Raw genomic sequence first — 6,000 nt, 5'->3', positions numbered from 1 at the left:
CAAAGTTATACTTTTAAGCGAAGGGGAGACTGACAGAAATAATCAAATATGAGTAAAACAATAACTTTGAGCCCACAGGTATCTGGGGTGTGTGTCCATAGATGAGAGGCAGCAGAATGAAACCATTCTAGGCTGACTTCATTAACTTGAGACATAAGTTGTCTAAACACGGTCGGGGATGGTATGCTTCTGAATAAAGTCTTCAAGAAGGTATCCGTGGCTCCAGGGAGATTTCTCCAGAGCTTTTTCTTTCCTCTGATAGCGCCAATAGGAAAGTGTCGGACTAGGACTACACGAATTTAGCCCAAACACACCTGGGAAGAAGGAAGCCCAGGTGATCAACGCGCAGAATGCGCACGCGCCAGGAGGGGGTGGCCACTGGGCGTGGCCGCGGCGCAGGGGCGTGGCTGCAGCGCGCAGGCGTCCTAGCGGCGGGTCCCTGCGTCTCAGGATGGAGGGTGAGTGAGTAAACAAGCTGTGGTTGGGCGGTGGGGCCCGGTCCTGCGTGCTGCGGCGCCGGGTCCTCAAGGCTAGAATGGGCAAAGAGATGAGGGAACTGAGCGGAAGCTGAGGGCTACACCATTGCCTGGCCCGGGGGCAGCGCGACGAAGGATGCCGTCGCGAGTGTTGTGGGATCCGGGCGAGCGCGTGCTAGGCTGCTGGGGGCCGCGTTGCGGAGGAGGCGCGACGGGGGCGGGCCCGGCTGGTGGATCCCGTGGGAACGTCGGTGGGTCATGGAGCCTGCCAGGCATCCTGACTCTTGTAACCAGGGTGGGCAGAGGCCCGGGTTGAGCTCGCAGTGGCTTTGATGTTGCGGAAGGGTTGGCCAGGCCGAGAGGACGGCGAGGTGAGCAAGGCTCTTAAGGCACCAAAGTGTAAGGGTTAGAGGTTCCCAGGGTCGCGCGGCGCCTCCACAATACTTTGCTTCCGTAGCTTGTCGCTGATCCAATCCGCCTCCCTCCAGTTCCCGGTTTAGATGAGGATTCACCTTCAAACTAGGGCTGTCTTTCCCGTCCCCAGCATTCTCACGGACAATCAAACGAGGTAGATGCACATGCCCTGAAATAAAAGGCAAGGTGCTGTGTTTGAGACACACTTGTCAGGAAGTAAATGTGAGGCAAAACTTTAAAGGAACCTTTTTAAGACTTAATTATTTTATGTGTGTGAAGGTTTTGCCCACGTGTATGTGTGTGCACTACGTGTGTGCCTGGTCCAGAGATCAGAAGAGGCATCGAATCCCTAGGAACTGAAGTTAAGGGTGTTTATGTACCATGTGGATACAGGGAACCGAACCAGTGTGCTCTGCAAGAGCAACAAGTGTTCTTAACCGCTTAGCCATATTCCCAGTATGTGGGACAAATTTATTTTGATTAAAAAAAAGAAACGGCTGAGATGATGTAGGTGGTGAGGCACAGGGAAGAGGATGGGTACAGATGGATATTGTTAGCGTTGGAGGATGGGAGATAAAGGATTTTGAATGTTTTTTCCTGCCTGAGAAGCTAAGAACTCTGCCAGAACTTTGTTATTTTTGATAAACCTATTTTCATCTGTGGAAACTCAGGTGTGACCCAGGAGATGATCCGCCCCCATGGGACTAGGTACACATTAGGAAAGAAGAACTTAATAATAGCACAGAAACATGGACTCTGGTTGTGACGATGCTGGCCTCGAATCCCTTGCACTTGGACCCTCGATGTAGGAGGTTTAGGAGTTCAAGGCCAGTCATGTGGAGGCTGTCCTGGCCTTTATGAAACCAGTCTCAAAACAACCACAAAAACCACACACAAAAAAGAAAGAAACATTTGTAAAATTGCAACGTTGAATGGGATATGGTGTGCACACCATTAATTCCAGCACTGGTGGGCGGGACAGAGGCCAGTTCAAGCATGGCCAGAGCATTTAGTGAGTGCTTGTTTGAAGAGGAAAGAAACCTGCAATAATACGATTGTCAGGATTTATGTTTGGGGCTGGGCCTGGTGGGGTACACCTTTGATCCCAGCACTTAGGAAGCAGAAGCAAGCAGATCTCTTGGTCCAGGACAGCCAGGGCTGTTACACAGAACAACCCTGTCTCTTTTGGGGGGTGGGGATACAACTAACTACCCAAAGACCCTTTTTCAGATAGACGATGTGAATCAGTTTAAAGAGCAAAGATGTCTGTGTGTTTTACTTTTGGATGTACCCCAAGCACCAAAACCAGTATCCAGCACATGGCAAGTGCTTACTACAGTGTTTTGAGTACATAAATGAGAAAGTGTATGTTCCTAATTCTGCCACCTACAGGGCCCATGGAGGCTAGTCATGGTGCTTGATGCTAAAAGCCCAGCTTTCAAACTCTGAGGTTAATGTGCCTTTTCATGACAGCAGTTACATTGTTGCTCTTTGAAAGGCCTCTAGACTAAGGCTGGAATTCACATTGAAATTTTACTTTCAGAAAGCCTGTTCAGCGGTGCTCTATAGTTTTGAGATTGGAGGGCTAACTGAGGAAGGAAAGACTGGCAGGGAGTGGAGGTCTGTGCTAGAGATCCAGCTCCTGGTTTTGGTCCCCAGCACTTTGAAAAACAAACAGACCCAAGCCTGCTGTTAAAAAAAAATACTTCCATTCTGGAAAGTCCCAGGTTGTTTTGTTTTCTTTTTGTGCACGTGTGTGTCAGGTTCCTGCTTTGAGTCTCATTAGGTCATCATTTGAGACTCCAGTACTCCAGACCTCAGGGTCATGGGTTTCGTTTAGTTTCTGTCCTTCTTTTTTTTTCATTCTTTTATTTTTATTTTATTTTATTTTATTTTTTTTTCATCAAGGCAGGGTTTCTCTGTGTAGCTTTGGAACCTGTCCTGGACTTGCTCTGTAGGCCAGGCTGTCCTCAAACTCAGAGATCCGCCTGCCTCTGTCTCCCGAGTGCTGGGATTAAAGGTGTATGCCACCACCCTCTGGCTTATGCGTTAAATTCTTACTCCTTTATCTAATACTTATATGAAACAAGTCTAAGTGAAGTCTTGTTTTTATCAAACAATAACGGATAGTCCCTGATACTAAACTTTATGCTGATGTAGTGCAGAACCAGCCAAGGCAGGGCCCTGCCCGAAACAGGCTCCTGTAGCTCTTCTCCAAGCCAGCGTTTTCCTCAATTCCTGGAAATAGAAATAAAAGTCTCCTCCCAAAACCAACCCTGCTTTGATTTTTGTCACTGTTTTCCCCAGTTGCAGTGACCTGGTTCTGTTGACCACTAGGAAATACTAATGTTACAGTTCTTTAGTTAGGATTCCAGTTCACAGCAAACTAGGCATGGTGGCACATGCCTGTAATCCCAGCACTAGGAGGTTCAAGTAGGAGGCCCACAGTTCAAGGTCTCCCATGATTACCTAGCAAATTTGAGGTTAGGTGGAATACATGAGATCCTGGTGTTTGCTTTTTTTGAGACTCGGTTTCTCTGTGTAGCTCTGGCTGTCCTGGAACTTGCTCTGTAGACCAGGCTGGCCTTGAACTCAGAGATCCACCTCACTCTGCTTCCCAAGTAGTAATAAGAGGCCTATTGTGCTCAGTAACTAAACTTGTCATATGTAAATCCTTTGGAGAAATAGAAGGATGCCAACAAGGAATGTGTTGGGTTGCATTTATAACTATCCTGGGATGTGACACTCGTTGGGACACACCAGAATAAACACAAAATTGTAAGTACTATCATAATTGAAGGTCTGTTCCATTGTGTTCCTTGCCTCAGGGCTAATTTTCATACAGATGTTGATAAAATTGAGACCAGAATGACTTCAACACACACACTCACACACACACACACACTCGCTCACACTCACACAAACACTCTAGAACATGCAGAGTAGGTTTAGCTCTACTCATTTCTATTATGAATTGAAAAGGAAAAAACAAAGGGCTGGAGAGATGACTCAGCTGTTAAGAGTCTTTGTTGCTTTTGTAGATGACTTGGTTCTTAGCACCCACATGGGCCTAACTCCAGTTCCAGGCGATCTGACAATGTGTTATGAACTCTCAGGGTACCAGACCCTACCATGGCACATATACACGCATACATGTAGACCAAACACATAAAATAAGTGCTAATTAAAAACAAGATGAAAAATTGTAAAGCTGTAGTGTTGTGTGGCTCCAAAGCCTTTCTTAGTTTGCTTATTAACTATAATCCAGTTATTAAAATAGTGAAGGGCCAGGTGTGGTCTTCTCAGTGGTGCGTTTTCATTTTTCTGCTGTAGCAGGTTGTGTGGTGACCATGGTTCACTTTGTTTTGTTTTGTTTTTCTTTGTGTGTGCATATGAGGCCAGAGGACGTCTTTCAAGAGTAGTGTCTCTCCACGGTGTGGGTTCCATAGGTGGAAATTGGGTCGTCAGGCTTTGTAACTCAAGATGGCCAAGTGAGATAGATAAATGCTGGCTCATGGGCACTCAGACATCACAAACGTTGTACAAGGAGGAAGTGTGATTAGTTAACTTAAGGGCATTTTCATGTGCGTATATTCCTTGCCAAATAAAAACCCTTGAGGGAAATTAGAAGTGGTGCTATTCATTGTTGGATTATTCTATTACTGCCATCGCTCTTAACAGACCGTGTGTGAGAGAGAGCATTTCAGTTATGACCTCTTCCTTTATTGGAAATACTGGCATTTCTTGGTGGCCATTTCCTCTACGCAGTCTAAACATACACGGCCACTGCCACAGCCATCACTCTCACTCTCCCATCACCCCCACTGGAGCACTGGCAGCAGCCGTTGGTCTAGTAAGTTCTTCCCATTATTAATCTCCAGTTCCAATTGAATAGTGATCTGTTCTGAGCCTATTATTTCAAAGTATGAAGTGTTTGTTCCTGTAATCTTTGCACTTGGGAGGCTACTTCAAAGCCATCCTGGGTTACAAAGCAAGACATATCTTCTTAAAAAAAAAAAAAGGGTTCCAGAGTGGAGGAAAGATGGCTGAGGAATGAAGGCAATGATAACTACTGTTAAAGGAGGCTGTGGTGTCTCATTGAATTGTAAATTACAACATTTGTGTTTCAGTAAAGATGACCTAAGATTTCTGAGTTAGCCTGTCCAGTCAGTGGTTTGAAGTGCTTTTTCATTTCCTGGAGCAGGCTGTTACTATTTTCAGGGCAGAAGTGACAAACCATGTGTGACACCTATAATCACTGCACTTGGGAGATGGAGACAGGAGTATCAGGGATGTAGAGTCACCCTTAGCTACATAGGGAGTTCAAGAGCAGCCTGGATTATGTGAGACTTTGTCTTAAAACACAAAACCAAAGAAACAGTTGAGAACCAGGCAGTCAACCTGTGCAGAAGCAAAGGCTTTCAGAAATTAGGTGCTGAAGATTTCAGATGGGGAACTCTAAGGTTGTCAATATGCCCATAATTCAAGTGCCGATAAAAGACGCTTAGATTTGAAACCATGTGCTGTTTGACTTGTTTACACATGCCTCTTTAATCCCAGCCCTGAGAAGGTAGAGCAGGCAGATCTAACTAACATCAAGGCCAGCCTGGTCCACATAGTGAGTTCCAGGCCAGCCAGGGCTGCAAGAGAGACTCTGTGTCAAAACAACAAAACAAAAATAAAGTCTTTGGAAAAATCTTGAACTTCAACTTTAAGACACGGTGAACTTCATGGGCAGTGGGGGGGGGGGCGGGGAGGAATCACAACATGTAAAATCCTTAAACATTTACTCATCTAGCAGTTTGGTGGTGGCGTACACCTTTGATTCCAGATCACGGGTGGCAGAGACAGGTGGATCTCAAGGCCAGCTTGCTCTCCAGAGCTAATTCCAGGATAGCCAGAGCTACACAAATCCTGTGTTGAAAAATCTAGATAGATAGATGGATAGGTAGGTAGGTACGTAGGTAGGTAGATAGGTAGGTAGGTAGAAGATAAAACATTATTGACTTTAAATTTTGCCTGGGGCTGGAGAGGTGCTTGCTGATCTTCCAGAGGATCTGAGTTTGGTTCCCAGCACTCATATTGGGTGTCTTATGTTCACTTGTAACTT

The 6,000-nt window shown here is 45.9% G+C and overlaps 1 protein-coding gene across 1 annotated transcript in view; it reads left to right on the top strand.

Moving 5' to 3' along the window:
• The first annotated feature begins 383 nt into the window (after positions 1-383).
• The window catches only part of Ezh1 (enhancer of zeste 1 polycomb repressive complex 2 subunit), a 33,100-nt gene continuing 27,483 nt past the window's right edge, over positions 384-6,000 (top strand). The window contains exon 1 of the mRNA XM_051177327.1: positions 384-458. The gene's annotated coding sequence lies outside the window, so the exon portion shown is untranslated. The remainder of the gene's footprint in view (positions 459-6,000) is intronic.

Source organism: Phodopus roborovskii, unplaced genomic scaffold (genome assembly GCF_943737965.1).
Source record: "Phodopus roborovskii unplaced genomic scaffold, PHOROB, whole genome shotgun sequence".
Classification (NCBI taxonomy): Eukaryota; Metazoa; Chordata; class Mammalia; order Rodentia; family Cricetidae; genus Phodopus; species Phodopus roborovskii.
The sequence above is the reverse complement of the archived record's forward strand: the minus strand, read 5'-3'. Positions and strand labels throughout refer to the sequence as shown.